The sequence below is a fragment of the Phascolarctos cinereus genome, unplaced genomic scaffold (assembly GCF_003287225.1).
Source record: "Phascolarctos cinereus isolate Bilbo 61053 unplaced genomic scaffold, phaCin_HiC Scaffold_5;HRSCAF=322, whole genome shotgun sequence".
NCBI classification, from domain to species: domain Eukaryota; kingdom Metazoa; phylum Chordata; class Mammalia; order Diprotodontia; family Phascolarctidae; genus Phascolarctos; species Phascolarctos cinereus.
This window is the reverse complement of record NW_027555958.1, coordinates 107,248,976-107,275,544: the sequence shown is the minus strand read 5'-3', so window position 1 is coordinate 107,275,544 and position 26,569 is coordinate 107,248,976. Positions and strand designations below refer to the sequence as shown.

Here is a 26,569-nt window from a genome sequence, read left to right as displayed (position 1 = left end):
AGATTCAGAGTAATTACACGTGATTTCACAAGATAAGAAAACAGAATCCTTTCCCAACTCCATACAAGGTGAAAATCTCATGAATTAATATTGGAGAACTTTAATACTTCAGTGCTTCTCACTCAGCATCTCCACCCTGTTCCTACTACATATGCCTTCATGATAAGCACAAGCAAATTTGCAGCCTCTGTCGGGTTCTCCCACAGCAGTGATTTTTTTTGTCAAATACTCTCACTCCTATTCCACAAGATAAGGCAAACATTCATTTTGCCCAGACATAGGAAGGAAAGCAGAAGGAAAGAAGGAATCAGTATAAATTAAAATATACGCCACTCTTAAAGGCATTGAGCCATAGCTTAGAGGGAAGCAGTCTGGTAGGTCTGAAAGAAAGAGGATTGGAAAACCAGCGAGGGCCCTCCTAAACATTACTCAGGAAGGGAACCCCGGGCCCAGTGGCTATGATATTTCTTAAATTCAGGAGGCTGTAGTTTTTTACAATAGCCCAATCTTTGGTTCTCTACATCAGTGGAGGGGGAAAGAAGAAATGATGGCTAATACAAGAGAACTGCTCAAAGATCAAAGAAGAAAACTTTAACAGAAATCTAGCACACAACGATGTCAACTAAGAGAGAAGATCCTAAAAACAGAAGGAAAAATTAGTAAAAGCTCAGAGAAATGAAAGCATTTTAAATAAATATTGTTCAGCCAAGCCATTCAGACAAAACCCTGAAGATTATTTAAGGCAGTAAAAGGAAATGGATGAAGCTGATGTGAAACAAACTTTTACTGAAGGTACTGGAACGTTGCATGGCTTTGAAAATTGAATTCAATCGTATAATCTTAAAATTATTGGAGAGGCCACGCAGATGAGGAAGCAGCAGCTAAATGTCCTGATGTTTTGAAACAAATTATTAAAGAAGATATGGTGATCAGCAAATTTTTATGTGTATAAAACAGGCTTATTCTTGGGGGGGGGGAAGGATATCTTCCAGAACTTACATTTCTAAGGAAAGAAAAAAACACCTCAATTAAAAGAGTCTAAGATTGGATTATTTAGAGGAAATAAAGAAGGAAGTTTTTAATTAAAACCAATGCTTGTTCATTGGTCAGAGAAGCTATAACCTCTGATCTCTTCCAGTTCTTTAGCGGTCAAATAAGAAATTACAGGTGACTGAAGCTATGTTCAAAAATTAGTTTTCAAGTTATTTTAGCCCAGCTGTTGTAAAATCTTACAAAGACGGCAATATTGCTTTTAAAGCAATACTGATTTTAGATAACATTTCAGGTCATCCAATTACACTTATCTCGTTGTGTGAGAATGTGAGCTTACAAATTCATCGAGAGGATAAAGCTTTCACCTACCACTCTGTATATGAAGATGTAAAGAAAGAGAAGAAAGTTCAATCTATGCTGCTAAAATGTTTTAAAAGACAATAATGATGTTTTTGTCATATTATTAGTATATGCTTATCCTTAGATATTATATTCAGAATTTTTTTTATTTTACTTTCTATAACTATTCTTTATAATGAACTTGAATCAGAATACATTTTTCTTTTCTTCGTGGTCATATTAATAAACAGATGAAAACTTATTTTAAGAAATTTTGACTGCATTTCCCCTTTAGTCTCAGACCAATTAAAATATTTTAAATACAATTATAACTTCAAATAGCATGAATCTGAATAATGCAACCACTTTATGGGATTCATTATTTGCACTAATCAGGACCTAGTTGTAAAAATGGATAAACGTGAACCAAAATTATCTGATCAAACACAGAATCCTATGAACTTTCCCCAAGATCATGGAATAACATGAAGAAATTTCAGTATGGTTCAAAAGCCATAAAAGAAATGAGCCAATTTAAATCAGATATTAGGAGAAAGTATAGGGACTGAACCTATGATTTCACGGGTATTGAGAGGGCATGGGTGAGACTGCTACCAATCAAATCACATACCTGTGAATAAATGTCTTTTACAAAACAAATTTGAAAAATGGGAAGTTGCATAAATGGAGAAAGAGGTAGTAGAGAAAATAAAGGAAATAATGAGTCATCCCTAGTATGTCTTGGTGGAAAAATACAGAGATTTTCATTACTAGAGTGACTCTGGGCAAGGGAAGGGAGTGCAAGAGAATGGAAGTGGCAGAAAAAGAGAAGGCATTGAATCTGGGGGACTTCAAAGGGGCAAATTTAACCAAAGCAGGGGTGCAGGGGTATCTCTGAAGAGCAGCTGGTACCCCAAATGGTAGGGCAGAAAAGGGGCCATAAAGGCAGAGATTAGGTGACATGGCCTTGGGAGGAAGGCCATGTGAAAGCAGAGGTCAGACTGGGCCATGTGATTTGGGATAAGTGTAATTTCTACCACATGGTGGTATTACTTGTATCCAACATTGTTTATCTCATGAATTAATATTTTAAAGAGTAAGGCAAAAAGAAAGAAAGAAAGAAAGAAAGAAAGAAAGAAAGAAAGAAAGAAAGAAAGAAAGAAAGAAAGAAAGAAAGAAAGAAAGAAAGAAAGAAAGAAGGAAAGAAGGAAAGGAAAAGGAAGGAAGGAAGGAAGGAAGGAAGAAGGAAGGAAGGAAGGAAGGAAAAAGAAAAAGAAAGAAAGAAAGAAAGAAAGAAAGAAAGAAAGAAAGAAAGAAAGAAAGAAAGAAAGAAAGAAAGAAAGAAAGAAAGAAAGAAAGAAAGAAAGAAAGAAAGAAACAGAGAAAAGAGAGGATGGAGAATTTCCTTCTTGGCTTATTGCCCTCTTTTGAAGTAAATATCCAAAATGAATCTTAAGTATTGTGGGATCCTCAACTCCTGCACAGGTGCTTAATGTACAAAATAGGTATTGGTAGGGGACCTTATTTCACCACTGGGAAAATGTTTACCATACTAAGGTTTCATTAGAGCCCATGAACAAATATAGAAACACAAAGTACTCAGACCATAACCTCCTATGAGGGAACTGAATTTGGGGTTAATGTGAAGACAATTCTTGGTCCTTTCAGTCAGTACCTTTCTCCCATACTTTAGTCCTTCAGAATGTTTCCGTAGTATTATCCTGTGGTTTAGATTCTGTCCCAGAGCTAAACATACCCTGGGGGCTATTGAATAAACAATCCTATTTCTGTCAGACCAATATGTATGAATAGCTCACTGGCCTTCCTTTCCAAGTAAGACACTGCACATGAAATGCTCATATTGTAGTCATTTTCCTCCAAGGACCACACCATATCAGTAAATCTCTCTTTGGAAGATCTGGTACCTGAACTCTGAAACTCAGGAATTCTTTTATTTTAATGCCTTACTGTATTGCATTTTATTTATTTAGATAGTTTTTGTTTTCAACATTCACTTTTATAAGATTTTGAGTTCTAAATTTTCTCCCCCTCTCTCCCCTCACTCCTCCCCAAGAAGGCATATGATCTGATATAGGCTCTATTTATACATTCAAATTAAACATATTCCAACATTAGTCACATTGTAAATAAGAATTAGAACAAAGGGAGAAACCATGAGAAAGAAGAAACAAAAAAGAGAGAGAGAAAGAGAGAGAGCAAGCAAATAGTGTGCTTCGATCTGCATTCAAACTCCATAGTTCTTTCTTTGTGATCTGAAGAGCTAAGTCTAACAAAGTTGGTCATCTCACAATGTGGCTGGTTACTGTGTACAATGTTCTCCTGGTTCTGCTCACTTCACTCAGCATCAGGTCATGCAAGACTTTCCAGGTTTTTCTGAAATCCGCCTGCTCACCATTTCTTATGAAACAATAGTATTCCATTATATTCATATACCACAACTTACTCAGCCATTCCCCAACTGATGGGCATCCTCCTCAATTTCCAATTCTTTGCCACCCCAGAAAGAGCTGCTATAAATATTTTTGTACCCGTGGGTCCTTTTCTCATTTCTGTGATCTCTTTGGGATACAGATCTAGTAGTGGTATTGCTGGATCAAAGGGTATGCACAATTTTACAGCCCTTTTGGCATAGTTCCAAATTGTTCTCCAAAATCGTTGGATAAGTTCACAATTCCACCAACAATGCATTAGTGTTCCAATTTTCCCACATCTTCTCCAACACTTGTTATTTTCCAGTTTTGTCATGTTAGCCAATCTGATGTGGTGTGATATGGTGTCTTGGAATAGTTTTAATTTGCATTTCTCTAATCAACAATGATTTAGAGCATTTTTTCATATGAATATAGATAGCTTTACTTTCTTCATCCAAAAACTTCCTGTTCTTATTCTTTGACTATTAATCAACTGGGGAATGACTTGCATTTGACTCACTTCTCTATATATTTTAGAAATGAGGCCTCTATCAGAGACACCGGATGTAAAAATTGTTTCCCAGCTTTCTATTTCCCTTCTAATCTTGGTTGCATTGACTTTTTGTGTGTAAAACCTTTCTTAATCTAATGTAATCAAAATTATCCATTTTGCATTTCATAATGTCCTCTATCTCTTGTTTGGTCATTAATTCTTCCCTGCTCTATAGATCTGACAGGTAAACTATTCCTTGTGCTCCTAATTTGCTTATAGTTTCACCCTTTATGTCTAAATTATGTACTCATTTTGAACTTATCTTGGTATACAGTGTAAGAAGCTGGTCTATGCTTAGTTTCTGCCATACTGTTTTCCCATTTTCCTAACCTATTCCATTGATCCACCACTCTATTTCTTAGCCAGGACCAAGTAGTTTTGATGATTGCTGCTTTACCACACAATTTTAGATCGAAACTCAGGAATTCTTGAACTTACAGCTAGCCACAAGGCTAATGCCAAAGCTGATGCCACCCACAAAATCTCCCTTTTCTGTCTAGATGGCTAGATTACAAGATTAAGCAGGAGCCTACTGCTTGCTCAGTATTTATGCACTACGTAAAAATTATAGGATTTTCAGTTCCTTGTACCCTCTTTTCCACCCCTCTACTACCATACCCACAGGAGCAAAAGAGAGCACACACAGGCCTATGGGACATAGTTTCCCTTTTATCCCCCATGGCTTGTCAAAGTTAAAGAACTGATCACTATATGACCAACCTCCTCACAAAAGTCCTCCTCATTCTAAGCTAGGCTAGTTCTCAGAAAGCAGATTGTCTGTTGCTAGGAACATACCTAAAACCTTTCAGCAAAGAACCTGCCAGAGCATATGAACCATTGCATATAGCCTTTAAAAACCCAGGGTCACCTCCACTCATGATGAGGCATCTGATTAAGACTTCATTGAGATATAAAGACAAAAAGAAATTGAAGGAATATGCATAGGCAAAAAAGATGTAAAAATATTTCCATTCATAGATGTTATTGTGCTTTATTTAGAGAAATACTTCTCAGAGTGTGATCTGAGAGCCTCTGGGGAGTCCAAAACAATTTTCATAATAATACAAAGATATTTTAATTACTAACATGGCAAATGTGGATAGCTATATCCCATATAAACAAAAGCTCTTTGGGGGATCCTCAATCATTTTAAGAGTGTAAGAGAGTGCTGAGACCTATCATTTCATTTCATCTTCACAACAATCCTGGGAGGTAGGTGTTACTATATTGTCCTTATTTCATAGATGAGGAAACTGAGGCAGATAGAAGTTAGGTAACCCTCCCAGCATCATAAAGCTAATGTCTGATCCAAAATTTGAACTGAGATCTTTCTGACTCCAAGTCTAGCGCTGTAGCTGCTGTATCATCTAGTTGCCTCTAGATGGAGAAATTCAACCCAAAAGAATCACAAAATGTATACATTATTAAGACATTAGCCTACTAAGGCACATGCAGGATTTAAATAAATACCCCTAAAAACCCTTTGCAAAAGAAAATGAAGTTTTATATAATTATAGAGACATGTATTGTGTCAAAATCACCTAATATAATTTACAGACTTATGCCAAGCTACAAATGGGTTTTCTTAATAGAATTAAACAAAATAACAAAATTTCTTTGATGGAATGAAAAGTCGAGAAACCCAAAGGAAATAATTAAAACAATAAGGGAATGAAGGAGGTCTAGAAATACCAAATCTCAAATCATATTATAAAACAGGAATTGTTAAAAAAAAAACCAACTATTTTGTACTGTTAAAAAAATAGAAAAACAGATCAGTGGTACAAACTACATGAGCCATCAAACACAGCCCTTTCTTCTTCAAAATCAGGAACATAAGGTACTAGAGCAAAGAACAACTGGAAAAACCTGAAAAATTTGTCAGAAATCATCTAGACAAGGTACATAGACCATAAACTAAAATAAGCTCCAAATGAATATGTAAACTAAAAAGATCCTCTTATTTAAAAAAAAATAGAGAAAGGAGAATGGAAAGAGGTGCTTTTCATTTCTATGGTTAGAATCAAGCAAATAATAAAGGTTATATAAAAGATAAAATAATCTGTTGAGGAAAGTACTAGTGTCAAATATCTCTGATGAAATTCTAATATCCAAAAAAGGTAGCAAATTGACAGAAACATATAACCAAGGGCCATTATCTAAGAGATAAATTGTCATAGGATATAGACAAATTATTTTCAAACAAAGACATGCAAATATCAATCATCATACAAAAACTATTCCAAAGGACTAATAACATGAGAAATGCAAATTAAAACAACTCTAAGATTTCACCTCATACCTATCAAATTGGTAAAGAGGCAAAAATTAGAAAGTCACTAATGGAAGAGCTATAGTATGAGAAGACAGGCACACTAATAATTATACTGTTGGTAGATCTGTGAATTAATCAAACGACTCATGAAAACAAATCATTATTTTGCATGACAAATCACTCTAGTGCTTATATAACTTTTGATTCAGAGATCCTAGAAATGGGACTATACTCCAAGGAAGAAAAAGGCAGAAAGGACCTATTTAAAAATATTAATATTAGTCCTTGTTTGTGATGGCAAAAAAACTGCAAACAAAATGGGAACCCATCAATTGGGAAATGGTTGAACAAAGTGTGGTATATGAATACAGAATATGACTGCCCTGTGGAGAATAACAAATGCAATGAATTAAGAAAAAACAAAAGAAGACTTCAAGAACTAATGAAGAATGAACAATTGCTGTCTCATGAATGTCACACTTCATCTCACAGCTCTGGGTGTTCTCTCTGGCTGTCCCACAGATCTGGAATAATCTTCTTCCTCATCTCTGCCTGTTGGCTTTCTAGGTTTCCTTTAAGTCCCAACTAAAATCTCATTTTCTACAGGAAGTCTTTCTTAATTCTTGTGCTTTCCTGCTTTTAATTATTTCCTATTTATCTTATATAGTTTGTTTGTAGCTAATTGCTTGTTTTCTCCCTAACTATGAAGCACTCCCCTGCTCCTTCTGGGCAGGGATGGTCTTTTGCCCCTTTTTGTATCCTCATGATTCTATGACACTTTACTTAATTCCCTCTATCTACCTTCCCTCCCATGAAAGTCCTCTCTCTCCCTTTGCAAATAGTCCTAGAGCATCTTGTCTGCATCTCTCCTTTGCCCCCATGACACATTACTTACTTTGCACTACACTTTTCTGAATCCATGTTGCATCCTCAGTAGAACGTAAGCTCTTCCAGGGCAAAAGATATGCCATCATTTATCTTTGTTTCCTCAGCACCATGTCCACAGTAGGCAACTCATTGATGTTTGTTGAATTTAATTCCATTCAACTGAAAAGAAGACTGAATAACTTCTGAGTGTTTACCTGGAGGACTCTATCATAAAATAAAATGGAATGTTATTGTATGACCTGTATAACAGCTATTTTAGCAGCTCAAGGGACCTTCCCCCTTTCCTGGAATCTCTCTTTTGTTGCTACAGTGGTTACTGTTGCCAGAGATGTAACTCTGGAAAAACAAGTTATCACTATTATATATTATAAGATTATAATTATAATATAGAAAATATAAGCATATGATATGTTTATATTGTAATTTGCATAATAATTTATGTTACATCAATTAATATCAATTCTAGTATATATACATACATACCTATGTACATATATGTGTATGTACACACATATATGTATATTATATGAATGAATTTACAGTTTTGTAAAAAATCATAGATTTATAACTCTAGAACATATGTGAATGAAGGCTTGAGTCAACAGCATTAGGGAAAACCTCATCACTTCTCAGGGGTACCCCTAGAACCCTGAGAGAGAGATGTAGCCTTGTTAAGAGACCCAACTGAACAATAAGAGTGGGAATCAGTATAAAAGATCCCCAGAGCTTATAAAGGCTACATTTGTATTCCAGTAACTAGAACAATGCTTCATTTGCAGTAGCTACTTAAACATTTGTTTGATTAAATCAGTAAATGATTAGAATACAAATGGCCTTGTCTTCTTGCTATAAATCTGCTATTATTACTGTGCCATCTGGTCACATTGGCTCTCAAGAACAGGTTAAAATGATGCAATTCCTCATTACGACCTCTTGGTGGCTTGGGAAGTGAATCATGCATACATAAAATTAAATTGTCTAGAGAATACAGCATCTGTGGAGAGTAGAGTATTTCACACAACATTTCTTAATGGTTGCACATGAATATTGTTTGAAATTATCATGTCATTTCAGTTGAATTATTCACCAACTGGTTCATCTATGGCATTTAACTGTTTTAATTCTCTCAAGTACTGGAAAAACAAATAAATTTTGAGTCTCATATTTTAAAACTATAAAAAAAACTTTCTTTCTGCCATCATATGTCATATTTTCACAGTCAAAACATTTATTAAGCCCCTACTATGTGTCAGGCATTGTATTTTCTGTATTAAAAGTGTGAATGGGGAAGGTTTAAAAGAATTGAACTGATCCCAAGGTCCTGTGAACTAAGAATTCTGAATATGATCATGTAAGTCATTACTAGACATTTATAAGAAGATTCCACAGGGATACAACTCCCCACCTCCACCCACACAACCTTCACTTCACCACCCCTCACAGAATCTCAACATCACCAAAAGCATGGGGATAGGACAGACTTAGGAGTCTCCAGCCCATCCCATACCTAAGCAACAATCCCTTCTCCATTACAACCAACAAGTGGTCATCCAGCATCTTCTTGAGGATCTCCTGGGAGGGGAAACATCTACCTCTTGGAGCAGTCCATTCCACTTCCTATTATCTCTGTTAGAAGGTTTGTCCTGTTATATATTCTAAATGTGCCTCTTTACAGCTGACTCCTACTTTTACTCTCCTAGTTCAGGAACCAAGAAAAACAAATCAAATATATCTTCCAGATGACCATTCTTCAAATACTTGAAATCTATCTTGAATCTTCTCTAGGCCAAACTCGGAATTCACTTAATTACTCTTAATAGAGGCATTGAAGTGGTGGAAGTATACGGGCTTTCATGGTGGTGTGGTGGATAGAACACTGGGCCTGAACTCAGTAAGACCTGAGTTCAAATCCAGCCACAGGCATTTACCGACTGTATGAATCTGGGCAAGTCACTAAACCTGTTTGCCTCAGTTTCCTCAACTGTAAAATGGGGAGAATAGTAGCACCTATTTCCTAGAGTTGTTGTAAGGATCAAATGAGATAATCTTTATAAACTATTTGTCATGCAGTTGGCACTATACAAATGCTAGCTCTTATTACTAGTTCTTCATATGAGTTCATACACAAGGCCCTTCATCATCTTCATTCATCCCATCTAGACACTCTCTAGCTTATCAGTGTTCTTCCTAAAATACAGAACAAAACAATACTCTAGATAGGGTCTGCTAGGGCAGAATACAGTGGGTCTATTATCTCCCCTCCCCTCAGTGTTGGACAATATGTTTCCCTTAACATTATGTAAGATTGCATTCATTTAACACTATGTAGGGTTGCATTTACTTTCTTGGTAACAGATCACATTGTTAATTCATAGTAAGCTTACATTTGACTAAAACTCCATAACCTTATCAAAGAAACTACTGTCTATCTGTGCATCCCCTATCTTTTTATTGTAAAGTTTATTTTTATAACCCTAGCGTGAGATTTCACATTTGTCCCTGGAAAATTCCATTTCATTAGGTTTGATACAATGTTGTAGCCTCCTAAGATCCTTTAAAAAACCTGCAATTCAGAATGTTATTAACCCTCCTGGCTTTGTGGGATCTGAAAATATGACAAATATTCCATTTATGCCTTCACCCAGTGTGTTAATAAGAAAGTTGAACAGGAAAGGTAAAAGCATAGATCCCTGAGGCTCTTCACTACAGGCATCCTTCCAGGTGGCATCAAACCACTGACTATTCACTGGGTCTCGCCATTCGACCAATTTAAAATTCATCTAATTGTATGGCCACATAACACAGACCTCTCCATCTTTTCCACAAGTGTACTCAGGGAAATATTATCCAATGCTTTGCTCAAATCTAAGTAAACTACGTCTACCACTTTGCTTTGATTCACCAGTTTAGTAAACCTGTCAAAAAAGGAAATAAAGTTTGTCTGGCATGAGCTGTTCTTGATTAAAACAGCTCAGGTAGATAGACAGACAGACAGAAAGATGATGCATTTTTAAGAGCCTACTGTGTGCCAGACTGTGCTAAATACTGGGGATACAAATACAAGCAAGCAAGATATGCAGGCAAGACAGTTCCTGCCCTCAAGAAGCTTACTTTCTAAGGAACAGCACATAAATGAAGACCTGGAAAGTTGGGGGAAGAGTGAGAATAGGAGATTACATAGGCAGGTGCATGGCATGAAAATGGCCAAAACATACAATGGATACTGGCAAGGCAAGGCCAAAGCTAGCCAAGATGTTTTCTGAAGTCCTTTTCTTATTTCTTGGAATCCTCACAATGTTTCCTTCAGGCACTGTGTAGCTTTCCTCTGGGCCCCTTGTAGAGTATTAGAGCTACCTTTCCTCAGTTTATCGTTTGTCCTTGGCTCCCAATATGGATACTGCCAAAAGTCACCAAAGTTCCAAGGACACTGCTAGGAAACAAATGAGAAGTCTAAATCTTACTGGTTCTTCAAAGTTTACAAGGTCTTCCTTTGGTCAAGGGAGCCATTTTCTCCTCCTCTTGACCCCAAGTGATTCCCTCTCCAGAGATTACTGAGAACTACTCTCTTCTGGCCCATCACTGGAATGTAATCACTGTTTTCTTTTAGATACTCACTAACCATCTCCTTAATAATATAGTCCAGAACTCTGGTAGGAATTATTGCACCATTAGTCTAGAGACCAAAGGGACTTTAGATGTCATAATCCAATACTGTCATTTTATAGAGAAGGAAACTGAGTCCCTAGAGAGTTTAGTAAGTGACAGGGCCAGGATTTTATTTTAGGCCCCATGTCTCCAAGTTCAGTATTCTTTCCACTCACAGCCCTCCAAATGAGGAGCTGAATCAAAGTCAAGTTCCTTTGAATACAGTTTATAGATTTATAGATTCTATTCTCTTCCTTTTTTTGAAAATGAAGAGTTCTCCTCCAAACATGTGGTGCTTTTCCCATTCTTCACTTACAAGGCAGGCAATACTTTGAGACATAAACCCAGAAGAAAAAAAAAGAACCACTTTCCAATGGAATAGGGAAGAAAATGAAGGCAATCCACCCCTATATTCTTTCAGGAAGTTTATATTTGATTTTTGAGGGGGCCCTGTATCCTCACCTTCCAGGTATGTTTTATTTCATTTCCTTTTGATAAGATTTTACTAAACAATATCTAGCTAACACAAAAGACAGAATAACGATGTAGGGAGAAAAATGAGGATCATTCAGCATGCTGGTTCAGATTTAAAGATGTGATAGGACAATTTTGACTAATTTGGTCTAATGGAGGGGTTCTTCCTCTCTTTTGTGACATGGACTCCTTGTGCAGTCTGGTGAAGGCTACAGCCCCCTTCTCAAAATAATTTTAAAATTAGTAATTAAATGCTAAATTTCAAGTAGAGGTTAGTGAAGACAAAGATGTAATTTTAAATTTTTTTCCCATCCGAGTTAACACACCTTTTGAAATATGTCCATGGTCTTCTTTGGGGGAATCCATCCACTAAAGGTTAAGAATTTCTAGACTAGTGGAAAGAGTATTATTTGAAAGAAAATCTGGATTCAAATTCTAGTTCTCACACTTAGCTGCTTGACCATAGACAAATCATTTGATCTCTCTCAGCCTTAATCTTTTTATCTATAACATGGAGATAATAGTTTCCATATTAACAGCCCCACAATATAATTTTGAGGGGAATACTTTGTGAATCTTACAGAAACTATATAAATGTGAAATATTGTTGTTGTTGCTGTTATCCACCACCTCTACCAAGCTTCCCTGGGCCTTCATTCTACCCCCATGATACGTAGATTTTCCCCACTATGATGCCTATTTATCCCTTTTCTCTTTGCAACAGACATTTGACTTTTCGTAATTACAGAATTATACAGCCAACAATGGGTTTTCAAGATCTTCCAGTCCAAACCAATGTTTACAGACAAAGAAAATGAGGTTTAGGGAGACAAAGGGATTTGCCCTGATGAGTGTCAGAGCCAGGACTCAATCTCAGCATGACAACCAGGAATGTTTGTACCTGAGACTAAAAAAGCAATTTGATGGGAAGGTGACAGACATATACAACAAGGTCACACAGCTAATAACTGGCAGAGCCAGGATAATAAGAACCTTCAAGTCTGAAGGGTTGTCGGATGGGAAAAAAGACTAGGTTTGATCTGCTTGGCCCCAGAGGACAAAACTAGGAATAATGCCTAGAAGTGGCAGATTTTAGTCTTGAGATAAGAAAACTCTCCCCAAGCAGAATGGCCTGCCTTCAGTGACTGTGGGTTCCCTCTCAGGGAAGAGCCTTAAGGCTGGATGGTGACTTGCCAGGGAATCACTGTTCGAGTCAAGGTTGAGCTAGATGAGTTCTGGGGTCTCTTCCAATTCTAAGATTCTGTGGTAACCTCCAGGGGAACTTTAAGAGAGAAAGAAAAAAGAGGCTCTAAAAGGGAGAAATACAGTGAGAGGCAGAAGTCACCAATGGATGGAGCCAGGAGCCACAGGATGAGGAAGGCAGGACTTTAAACACCGTCTGTGATGCTTACTTTCTGTGGGATTCTGGACAAGTCTCTTTATGTCCTAGTATCTGCAGGAAACTCTCTAAAACCATGCTTTGTAAAACTGGTACCTGATCTATATTGCTAGAGTGGGTTTCTTCACCACATCTTCCCTACTAAGATGAGATGGAGGGAGGAAGAGAGAGGAAGGGAAGGAGAGAGAGAGACAGAGACAGAGAGACTGCAGAGAGACACAGGGACAGACAGAGATAGAGTCAGAAAGTGATGAAGAGACAGAGACAGAGTGATCAAGAGAGACAGAGAGAATGACAGACAAGAGACAGAGAAACAGAAAGAGAAAGAAGCAAAGTGACAAAGACAGGAAGACAGATAGAGATAAGAGAGACAGAGACAAAGACATAGACACACAGAGCGAGACAGATACAGCCAGAAAGTGACAGAGAGATAGGAACAGAGTGATCAAGAGATAGAAAAACAGAGTTGGAGGAAGACAGACAAGAGACAGAGAAAAGGAGAGAGAGAAGCAAAGAGACAAAGACAGAAAGACAGAAGAAGGTAAGAAAGACAATGAGACAGAGAAAGAAGACAAAAATAGAGAAAAAGTGAGAGTGACAGACACACACCCAGAAAGGAGCCTGGCATAAAAGGTGAGGGAACAAGGAGCAGAGACGGTGGAAAGTCAAATGCAATTGCTTCAGGAGATGGGGGGGGCGGAGATTGGGAAGAGAAGCATCCAACCAGTAATTGATGCCTATGCTGCAAGGTGTGGGGACTGAGGTTACTAGTTGTTGAGGGAAAGCCTCCTCGATGGTGCCCAGGAGCATGGAATTTCCAGGAGTCCTTGTTATGGCTCTAACCAAGCAAAATTTGCTGACTCTTCCTCACAACACTGTTTTCTCCTCCTTTCCTGCCTCCTCCCTAATCTAACCTTTTCTGCTATGTGCCCCATGCCCTATGGACCCACAAGCCTGGGAACTCATGGTAATCAGTTGTTCAATTGTTTCAGTCTCATGACTTGGCAAAGATACTGGAGTCGTTTGCCATTTCCTTCTCCAGCTCATTTCACAGATGAGGAAATTGAGTTAAACAGGTTTAAGTGAGTTGCTCAGAGTCACACAGCTCATAAATGTCTGAGGCTGAATTTTGAACTCAAGTCTTCCTGACTCTAGGCACTACTCTCTATAAAGCGAACTGCACTGCACCACCTAGCTGCCCTGGCAATTATACTGGGTACAAATCTGCTCAGTGCACAGCCTCTTTCCCTATCCTCCCATAATACCACTAGCTGGAGCCTTCTAGAAACATAGTGCCTTAAGAAAGAGGGATGATTTTAATGATGGGAAGATCAAACTTTTACAGTATGTCAATCAGGATAGATGTTTGGAGGTTAGCAAGGCCTTATTGCAACTCCCAAACCATGACATACAAATATACATACATACATGTGTACACATGTGTGCATATGCATATGTGTATGTGTATATATGTATGTATATGAATATGAATGTGTAGGTATATATATGTATGTGTGTGTGTATATATATATATGTATATATATGTATGTATGTATATATATGTATATGTATATGTAAATAGTAACTGTAACTAGAGACAGAGCTACTGGGCCTAATCAGCACTAGGAGTCCAGAGAACAAAGGTTTTTAATCTGGAGTCAGTGAATTGTTGGGCTTTTAAAATATAATCAGATAATTGTATTTCAGTGTAATTGGTTTTCTTTGTGTATTTTATTTATGTATTTTATTTAATTCATTTAAAACACTGTTCTGAGAAGGAGACAAAGAGTTTGATGGACCACCAAAGGGTTCTCTGCCACAAAGAAGGTCAAGAACCCCTACCCCAGACTTTGCTAGGGCCAGCAGTTGGCAGCAGCAGCCTGGTTAGGTAGATAATGAGCTTGCTGCTTGTGGCTAGGACACACATAAGGAATATTAGTGAGGTTAAAGAATGTCAGCTGAAGAGGGGACCAAGAAGCCCAAAGCAGTAAGTAGGACAGAAAAGTGGGCAACACAGTAGCCACGCTCTCTGCTCGGATTCAAGGAACTATCTAGGTCAGATGCAAATCCAAACTGAGATCAATCATATGCTAGGTAACAGGTCAAGGTCAGAAAGAGAATAATGACAGTAGATGGTTATGGTTTACCAGGGAGGGATGATAGAAGTAAAACAATCACTGATAGGACTTTGTGGAAGTGAACTCCATTGGCTGGTAGCCTCATGGATATGCCCTTCTTAAGGTCTTAAAAGCTGAAAGCCACTGATTTGATTTCTCAATATAGGCTTTTCCCACCAGCTATACTCCTTGGACTGGATTCAATCATGATCGTGGCCCCTGGAAACTCATCATCCTTCAAGATTGCTTCAGTTTTAATATTTACTCTTCATTAGTAACTTCAGTACCCTCTGCCCCTTTGAAGGGCTAGAGGTTGGATCAAAGAACTCCTCCCAAAGTCTTCATTTAAAGAAGGCTCCCAGGCCAGCCAATTCTTCCTTTCCCATCTACTGTACTCCTTGGAGTGGACACCACCATGCCCCTCTCCCATTCCATCTTGTTCATCTTTCTTTTGTGTGTTGTCTTCTCCTAGTAGACTGTAGGCTGAGAGCAATGACCATCTTTTTTCTTATTTGTATCCCCAACACTTAGCACAGTGCCTGGCACAGATGCTTAATAACTGTTTATTGACTGATGTGCTCCTGTCATGATATAACTACAGTAATCTCTCTGTTATAAAGGACAGGTAGGAAATGTAGTATTACAGCTAAAGAAATAGTTCATAAATGGACTTTTGCTCTTTGTATGTGTGTATGTATGTACACACAGAGACTTGTATAGATTATTAATGTAATGGTTCCCTTGGGATACTAATGGAAGAGCTTTTCCCCCTTCCCCCCTCCCCCACTTTAGAACAGGTACAGATGTCATGACTGTTTCTTGTTGGCCACGTAGACTCTTAATTGGTTGTTGAGATGGAATTCTGTGGATACAGTAAAGAACAATTTCATTTTCCTATTGGTCATGAAGACTAATGACATCTCTCTGAGCTCCAAAGGATCAATGGGAGGGATGCCAGGTAACACAGTGGATAGAACGCTGGGCCTGGAGTCAGGAAGACCTGAATTCAAATCTGGCCTCAGAAATTTAGTAGTTACAAGACCCTGGGCAAGTCACTTCACCTCTGTCTACCTTAGTTTCCTCAACTACAAAATGTGGATAAATAATAGCTCATACCTCACAGGGCTGTTGTGAGGATCAAATGAGATGACATTTGTAAAGAACTTGGCACAGTGTCTGGCACAGAGTACATGCTTAGTAAGTGCTTATTTCTTTCCTTCCCCTTCATCTGAAAAATTAGATGGGTAGAGGTCCCTTCCACCTCTAGGAACTCACACAGAGCTCCCTTCTATACTCAGTAAATTAGGTCCAGATTCTCTCCTCTTCTCCCCACACCTGCCCTGGGGGAGAGAAGAGAAAGATAGAAAGAGAAAGAGAAAGAAAGAGTACAGTAAAATACACTGACTGCTAAATCTACATTGAACATAATTCAGTTGTTAATGCTTCCAAAGATACCCTGGGATCTTGCAATCTTGCAATGCCTCAAGGCCATCGTTATGAATATAAAATTATCACTGTGCTGGAGAAGTGTGAAGGCACCAGAGTGCTAGATAAAAGAGTTTGCTGTATTTTATAATTTACAGCAAGTGTTAGGGTCTATGTGCCAATAACTTGTAATAGTTAGAATTGGTAATCAAGTGGACTATTGAATATGAATTATAGTAAGCTAAAAACATTTGGACGCTACAGTATGAAAAGATTCATTGATTCATTCAACATTTGTTAATCTCAGCTAAGTGCCACACACCGTATTCAGTGTTGCAGGAGGCACAAAAATTCAAAAGACAAGGACAGCTATGCTGATTATCAATCAATCAATCAATCAATCAATGTTTCTTACTATGTGCCAGGCACTGGGCTCACAAGCTGTAGGTTAAGTAGGAATATTTAAGTAACGGGATTACACTGAGTATCCCAAATGCTCAGACTAGGCGATATGCTGAGACCAAGGGAAGGCAAAGCTATATAGACTGTAAGTCATGGAGCAAGTATCAATCTTCTTTGGTTCCTATCTCAATGAAAGCTCAAGTCCAGCTCAGAAATAACAAAAGCAAAAAACACACGCTTCAGCGCTCCTTCAATCCTTCTATGGTTCTATGATCTTACTAACATGAGTATTTCCTCCAATAGTGTAGATCTTCACCAAGCCTTACCTTATTCTGTTCAATTCATGTCCATGGTATCTCATGGATTCTTCACGTGAGCCCCATCCAGTGTTTTGAAGGGCTTACTCTAAATCTTTTTTTTTTTTTAACAGTTCATGGGTTACAGTTCAATATTCATGAGGGCTGCCCCTGGGTTATCCTTTACCCTTGTTATGCGACTGGCCTTCCTCCTATTCCAATCATTCATTTCCTGAATCATGCTACATCTTGCATTTAGGTCATCACTGGAAATGGACTACAACCTACTTTAATTCTTCACAGATTGTGGGGTTTTAAGGTCCACAACCAAGAAGCATCACCAAGAGTATAGTTGTGTTGGGAGATTGCCCTTTTTTTTGCTGAAAATCATTAAAAGAATCATGCTATTCCCCAAACATAATCCAGCTTGCTCTTCTTCTATCTAATGTGGGGCCAATTCAACGTTTCTCTTCACTACCAGTCTCCAGCAACATTCTAATTTACTGACTCAATATAATGGTCTTCCAGCTGCATCTTATGAAGCAGCTAGACGACATAGTGGATAGAAAGCTGGATGTGGAGTCAGGGAGATATGAGTTCAAATCCTACCTCTGATGGTTACTAGCTGAATGACTATGCGCATATCACTGAACTTTTTAGTTTCAGTTTGCTCATCAGGGATAATAGCCTCTACCTAACTGGGCTATTGCTCTGATGATTAAACAAGTTAATATATGTTAAGCACTTTGCAAACCTTAAAATGCTGTGCTAATATTAGTTATTATTATATCATAGTATGTACCAGGGGTTATTACTTTTTTGTCATGATCCCCTTTGGTAATCTAGTAAAGTTTAGGACCCTCTTCTCCAAATTATGTTTTTTAATGAATAGAATAAAATAAATAGTATTACAAAGGAAAACAGTTATATTGAAATACAGTTATCAAAAAATTTATATATACATACATACATACATACACATACACACACACATATATACATATACATATATGTTCACAGCTCCTAGATTGAAAATCTCTAGACCAGACAGCAGGCATTTTTCAATTTTTGCCATGAGGCCAGTCTCTCTTGAGTGATCATGGATCTTAATGGAGATTCTATAATGTCCTGAGGCTTGATACATTTAGGATGATATCATTCCACAATCAAGAACATCTAGAAGAACTCGCCATCCATGAGAAATTCTTTTTCAACTGGGACTCTATGCAGGACCTTTCTCCAGACAGTGGCAAATACCTCTGCTGGACATATCTCCCTGTATTATGCCTTGCTTAACATTGATGATAGGCAGCTAGGTGATGTAGTGAATAGGATATTGGACTTGGAGTACAGAAGACTTGAGTTCAGATCCTACCCCTCAGACACTAACTGGCTGTGTGACCATGGGCAATTCATTTAACCTCTCTCACCCTCAGTTTCCTTATTGTAAATTGGGGGTAATAATAATACACACTTCACAGGGTTATTATGAGAATAAAATGAGATTTTATATATATATATATATATATACACACACACACACAGTGCTACATAAATGGTAGCTATAATTTAAACAAAAATGAGGGCTACTGTGGTTGTATTTATCAATCTTATACGTCCTTCATTTATACACTTGAGGAGAGCTTTTCAACTAGCATGGTGCTCTACCAAACCAAATGCTTTTTTGGTGATCTATAAACAAAGAACACAGCAGGATCTTGTATTTACTGCATCTTTCAGTCAGATGGGTGGCTATAAACATGTGGGCTGCTACAGAAAATCCTTTGTGAAAGCCTACGTGTTCCCTTCTCCTATTTTCTTCAAGGATATCCTTGCTACATAGATAGACTATTCTCATAAAGTTTTTTTTATAGATATTAGAAATTAGGTATGTTAGTCAATAGTTATTGTAGCCTTCTCAATTACCATTTTTGAGGAGTGAGATTATCTATTGGGTTCCCTCCACCATTCTCATAGCATCTTCTCTTCCCTGAGATGGGAAAACAAAACGCTTAATGCTCTTATGATGGTGTTGCCTTCTGCACTGACTTCCCCTGTGTGCTCCGGTTCAGTCATCATTTCCAATTTTACCTTTTTTCTTCCTTCCTTCCTTCCTTCCTTCCTCCCTCCCTTACTTCCTTAATTCCTCTCTCCTTCTTTCTTTCTTTTTTTTTTTGAGGCATTGGGGGTTAAGTGAGTTGCCCAGGGTCATATAGTGAGTAAAGGTCTGAGGATGGATTTAAACTTAGCTCCTCCTGACCCTGGGGCCAATGCTCTATCCATTACACCTAGCTGCCCCCCTCCCCAATTTTACCTTCTCCCCTACAATTTCTACTTTCTTGCTTAGAACATGGAACATTGAGGTGTTAGGGTTGAGATCACAGAATTACAGAATCTCAGAGATTGAAGGGACCCAGAGGCAGGGATATGCTGCTAAATGTTTAACAGCTCTCCATGAAAAAAATAATGTAAACATGAAACACTTTTAAATTTAATCTAAATATTTTTCCATTGCTTTCTTCAGTCTAGACCAGGGGTGGAGAACCTGCAGCCTCAAGGCCACATGTGGCCCTCTAGGTCCTCAAATTCAACCCTTTGACTGAATCCAGTTTGTTCTGTGACCTACAGATTCAGTCAAAAGGCTGCACTTGAGGGCCTAGAGGGTCCCCACCCCTGTTCTGGACAGTCAACAACAACAAAAAAAATCAAACCCTCATTTGTAATATTTGATGATTTCTGAGGTTTAAGTGTTAATACTGAAAATTTAACAATCAGCTATCACGAGCCTGTACAAATTGGCTCCCATATATCCTTGTTCAAAGGCCATCTAGTCAAATCTGCACCTAAGCAGAAATCTCTATAACAAAGGTCATCTAGCCCTGAAGACAACCAAGGAGGGGAAAACCCATTACCTACCAAGGTTGAATGACCTCTCTGCATTCATTAGCTCTAGCTGTTGGGAAGTTTTTCTTAATATTGGGGCTGTATTTGCTTCTGTAATTTCAGCCCACTGTTCCTAATTCTGTCCATTCAGGAAAAAGCAAGTGGTTTCCACTCTTCACATGACAGCTCTTCATCTACCACATCCCTACCTCCCCCCACCACATACACACACTTCCTTCTTTTCTTCAAGCTAAAGAGTCTAAGTTCCTTCAACTTATCTTGATGTGGCTTTAACTTGAGTTCCTTCACCATCCTGATTCCCTGTCTTTGGTTTATCAATGTACCTCATCAAATGTGACATCCAGAAAAAAGCACAGTACTTGAGACCACAGACTGACCAGAGAACAGCGGGTTCATCAGCCCACCAGACGTGGACACTACTGCTGTCTGAGATTGCATTAGCTTTCCTGCCTACCATACCATACATATGGTTCACATCGAGCCTGCAGTCCACTAACAACCCCTGACCTTACTCAGACAACTACCACCTAGCCACAAATCTGCCATTTTATGGTTGTGAAACTGATTTTTGGAACTACCATCATGATGGTACAAGGACACCCATATTTTAGAGGGCACAGATAGTACTTTTCCTTCACTTGATAAAACAACCAATCTCATTACAAGAATAATTAGCTGAATTAAAAAGCCAGTGTTCTTCTTCCCAGGGGCAGCTAGATGGCACAGTGGATAGAGTGCTGGGTGGGCCTAGAGTCAGGAATACTCATCTTCCTGAGTTCAAATCTGGACTCAGACGCTTACTAGCTATGTGACACTGGACAAATCATTTAATTCCATTTGCCTCAGTTTCCTCATTTGTAAAATGAGCTGGAGAAGGAAATAGCAAATCACTCCAGTATTTTTGCCGAGAAAACCGTAAAAGGGCTCACAAACAGTCAGACATAACTGAAAAAAAAATCTAAACAACAATAAGCTCTTCTTCTGAGCCAGTGACTGATCAGCTCCTACACAATCTAGTTCTACTTTCCTAGTGGCATCACCCAATTTTATATTGCCTTTCCTCCAACACATGGCATTACGTCCTGGGCACAGTTGTGGCACTTGCCATGGCTATCAGAATTGTTAGTCATAGCTACTTTTAAAACTCAAGCATACAATTTTATATTTATTCCTATTAAAATTACCTTATTTGAATAAACCCAATTTTCTAGCACATTTCTAGATCACTTGACTATCAAGTCTGTCACGCAGTGATTTTGTGATCACTCCACAGACAAATGAGATAAGCATGCCATTTATGCTTTTATCTAAGACACTGATAAAAATGTTTACCAATATAGGGTCAAGCACAGATCCCCAGACCACTCCACTGTACACTTTCTGTTATGTTGACATTGAGTCATTAATGACTGCTCTTTGGGTACAACCATTCAAAGAAGACAGTACAGAACAGCAGAAAGAATACCTAGGCAAGTCACCACTTCTCTGCACTTCAGTTTCTTAATCCATAAAATGAGGAGACTGAACTAGAAGATCCCCATGGTCTCTTTTAGCTCCAAATCTGTGATCCTATGAACCAGTTCTGGCCCCATTCAATCATACTACCGTCTAGTCCAATCCTCTTTTCCACATCAATAGCAGGAGAGACTTGAGTAAATGCTTTGGTAAAACCTAGGTCAAAAGTCTACAGCACTTCCCTTACCTAGCCAGTCAGAAAAGACAATCAGATCAGTTCAACATCACAGTGTGCTTGATGAAGAAAAGATGTCTTTTTGTTTTCAGCCTTTCTTTTTCTAGAAGTTCACTAACCACCCTTTTAATAATATATTTTCATTTTTTAAAACCAGGAATGGAAGACAAGACCACTAGTCTATAATTTGTAGACATTCTTCTCTTCTCTTTTCTGGGAAAATTCAAAGAGCTTTAGCCACTTCCAAAACTGTCTTACCTCTTAGACTTCCTCCATGTAAGCTTAAGTTTGAAAGGTCACATGATGCAATCAAAAGAGGACTGGATTGGGGACAGATGACCTGGATTCAAATCACAGTTCTGCAATTTATTGGTTATACATATTAGTCAAGTAACTCCTTCCTGGGTCTCACTTTGTTCATGTCTAAAATAAGGATATTAGACTAGTCGACCTGTAAGGGTCCTTCCAGCTCTAAATCTATGATATTACAAATATAACGTGGACAATGGATCAGCCATTACATCTGCAAAATCCTTTAATACCAGAGGACATCTACAATCTGGGGCTCTGAACTCATCAAGTCAGTCAGTAAACATTTATTAAGTGCCTACTACATGCTAGGCAATGTGCTAAGCATTATTGTTGTTTTTGCCCTTCATTCTTGAAGAGAACCTTGATGTCAGGAAGGTGATATCATGACTTGCAAGTGAATTGGATTTAAGTAAGGGAAGGCAGTGCAAAGTCACCAGCCTCACTTTCTCTTTTGGAGCCATCTGGGTCCAATGGCAAGATATAGATCAGGAGATGTCCCCCATAAGCATTAGACATAAAAAGAAAGGCAAAAGACAAGTCTTTGCTCTCTCCTGCCATTTCCTAACCTATCTTGGGTACCAAGTCCCTCATTGTTCTGTTCTTTCCATGTAAATGCCATTCACCATAGCAGAGTGAAAGCACAATGAGTTTCTGCCTTTTTCTCTGTTATAAATCATCATAATTCCATCAACCCAGACATTTTCCTTGATCCTCTTATTTTTCCTAGTATAGCTAAAGGAGAAAACATGCCTTTTTGTCATCCATGGCTTTTCTTTGCCAGACGTAGTACATGTTGAACTTTAGCACTCTTGACACTATTGCTATAGGATGATGACATTATCTTGTATTCATCTCTTAATAATTGCCCTTGCTTCCATCTTCAGTACACATCTTTGTTAAATTTAAGTTGGGCAGTGAATTACCTGTATGTAAATGGAGGTTTGATGTGGAAGAAGTCTGAGAGCCTGCTTCCAGAAAGGCATGATTATGTGTCTAACCCATTCCAGCAGCAGCAGAAATGCAAACTCACGCACCCATCAATAATGTCATATTTGGAAGTGAGCTGATAGAGGAGAATGTTAAAGAGAAAATGCATTAAGTCTGAGCCCACTCTCCCCAGGGCCCATGGAGGTATGGGGGAGAGTGTATCCCAAGTGTGAGGAGGAAATGTTTGTAACCTGTGCTCTTGCTATATATCTCTATAGTAAATATATCATTGTAAAAGTTAATTGAGTTTACACTTCCACCATCTTGGTGCAGACCCTTACCACATCACACCCAGGCAATTCCAATAGCCTTCTGGTTGGTCCCCCTGCCACAAGTCATTCTTTACTCCAGTCTATCCTCCATTTCACTGTCAAATTAAGCTTCCTAAATCATAGGTTTGAGCCTACCGACCCCCTCCCCCTGCTCAATAACCTCCCAAACTTCCCCTATTATTGTCAAGGCTACCACCCTCCTCCCAGTCACCCAGGCTCTCAATGTAGGTCACCCTCAACCCCCTCACTCACTCTCATTTCCCTATATCTAATATACTGCCAAGTCCTGTAATTTCCACCTTTATAACAACCCTCATATATTCTCCTACCCTGTCTCTCCTCTGACACTGCCACAACCCTGGCAAAGGCCCTCATCACTTTATGCCTGAACTTCTGCAATAACCTTCTGGGTGGTCTCCCTGCCTCAAGTATTTCCCCGCTCTTATCCATCTTTCACTTAGCTGTCAAATTGTAAAGGATAACTGCAAGATGAGGGGACCTGCATGAAATTCCTTCCTCTACTACTTTCTATCTTCATGACCTCGGGAAAATCACTTAAGATCTCTTGGTCTTAATTACTCATCTGTAAAATGAAGGGGGTTAGATTATTGGGCTTATAATGCCTCTTCCAGCTCTCCATCTATGATCCTATGATCATCTCTGGTATGTCGTACAATGTACACCATGGCTACTATCTTTGATCTTCTTGTAAAGAAAATATTATGTGTCTATATATATATATATATATATATATATATATATACACGTATATATATATGTATATACACACACACATATACATATATACACATATATACATATATATACACACACAAACACATGCATATATACCTATAAACATATCATGATGTATAGGAGAGGTTTCTGAGCAATCTATAAGTATTTAGTCTCTTTCATTTCTTAAACCTGACCACATTTTCCAACATGCCTTTTTTTCCAACATGTCTTTTTTTCTGTCCTGCCCTGTACCCACTTTCACAATAAAATCATTAATTATCAAAGTATATGTTGAATTGATTTGAAGGATAATTTCAAGTTCTTCATAGAACTTCTCTGCAACAGATGTTAGTGCTTAAACTGCCATTGCTTTTGAGGTTATCCTTTTGTTTATGGTCATCACAAGTGCTACAAGATAAGACGGCCAAATATTTGTTCCATGAAACAATATTTCTTGTTGCTGTAGAGAACACAATAAAATTGACTCTCACTATTAGCCTCTTCATGGAGAAGAGCCATCTCTCCATTTAGCCACAACTTCCTTCCTGTTTCATTTCTCTCTAAAGTGTCAATATTTACACCAGCTCTTCCAGGAGTATATTGATTCATTGATCATTGAAAAAAAAAAGCTCACAGGACACCAACAATTAATGTTTATAGATGGCCTAAAAATTGTGATTCTTAGCATTTTTGTTCCCTTTTCTGCTGCTCCACCAAAATCACTGCTGAAGCACTAGGAGACAACAGAGGACAGAGAGCATTTTTTCATTTTTCTTTGGCTCATGGATTGTCAAGGCCAGAGAATTCACCATAACCAGTCTACTGGAGATGAATCTTTCCAGATTGAGCTACCTTGGTCCTTGAGTAGCACTTGAAGCTTAAACTTGAAACATTTGGGTAGATAGATAGATAGATAGATAGATAGATAGATAGATAGATAGATAAAATAGTCTTAAAAATATAAGATTAATTCCACATGACAGTATGGAATCGGAGTGGGACTTCACATATTCATGTATACATACACACATTTTAATGCTATAAAATTCTGTTCTCTATAACATGCAAGTACTTATTTTGAGATAACAAATTTCTTGAGTCACAGTGAAGGTTTAAAACCTTGGCGGACAGTAGTAATACACCCTCAGGGGTGTGTCATATTTTCCCTTAAAGTACTAGTACGAAACAGATACCAAATGATTAGGAATAATTAGATATGCTATTGACGTTTCACTTTAGTTTACAAAACACTTTACGTACATGTATTATATTTCTTCCCACAATAGTCCTGAGAGACAGATATTACATGTGTGATAGCAGAGAGGAGGGTGGGGTGCTGCATTGTCCCTTATTAGATAAAACCTACATTTTTAATACAATCAGGTAATCACATCTAATCCTTATATTTTGCCTTTCCCCAGTTCTTAGGAAGGGTAACCAAAAGACAGAGTTTAACTCTGTCTCAGGCCCCTGAGGCTAATGACAAAATAACAGATTTAAAAATCTCTGAAGCACAATGAACTCCCCCTGAGACCAAGGCTGTGAACTAATATTATGTGTTTTCTATATACGTTATCCTCAGTAGTCCACTTGAGCCAACTGATGCTTCTTCCTGCTAATGTATAAATATGTACAGAATAAAATCGTTATTGACTTGCATTCTAAAGTGGGTTCTCTTCCTTCCTTCCTTTCTTTCTTTCACCTTGACGTAACTATTGTTACTTCATTTTACAGATAAAGAAACTGAGTTAGAAAGGCAGAACGACTTGGCAATAGCAATACAACTAGTATCAGATGTAGGCTCCCAACCCAGATCTCTCCTTATATCAAAGTCAATGGTGTTGGTACACTAACAGTAAATGCCATTTCAAACTTTAAGTCAACTCTATGCAATACCATTGTTTGTACATCAGTCAACCAGTAAGCATTTAATAAGTTCCCCGCCGTGTGCTAGGCACTGTGCCAAACAATAAGGAGACAGAGAAGGGTAAAAGGTAGTCCCCGATCTCAAGGAGTGCACTGTCTAACTGGGGAACGACGTGAAAATTATTCTATACAAACAAGACGTGTGTAGGAGAAACGGGAGATGGCACAGCATTAAGGGGGATCAAGAAAGGCTTCTCAGAAAAGATGATATTTTAGCTGGGATTTGGAGGGAAGATAGGGAAGACAGGAAGCAGAGACGAGGAGAGAAAACATTCCAGACGTAGGGGATCGCCAGTGACAACGTCAGGGGTTGAGAAATGGTGTGTCTGGTGTGAGGAAAAGCAAAGAAATCAGTGTCACAGAGTATATGGGGCAAGGTAAGGTGTAAGGACTGGAAAGGTAGGAGAAGGTCAGATTATGCCAAACAGAAGACTGGATGTTTCATTCTGGAGGCGATATGGAGTCACTGGAGTTTATTGAGAAAGGAGGTAACATGGTTAGT

The 26,569-nt window shown here is 38.3% G+C and overlaps 1 long non-coding RNA gene across 8 annotated transcripts in view; it reads right to left on the bottom strand.

Annotated features, from left to right (window-relative positions):
* LOC110208521 (uncharacterized) overlaps positions 1-26,569 on the bottom strand; it is a 107,450-nt gene that overhangs the window by 41,186 nt on the left and 39,695 nt on the right. For 7 of the 8 annotated variants that reach the window (XR_013486920.1, XR_013486919.1, XR_002324538.2 and 4 more), the window contains one exon: positions 7,488-7,684. This is a non-coding gene — a long non-coding RNA (uncharacterized LOC110208521). Of the gene's footprint in view, positions 1-7,487; positions 7,685-13,766; positions 14,033-26,569 lie in introns of those variants that run through there. The other variant, XR_002324536.2, reaches the window with a different exon arrangement.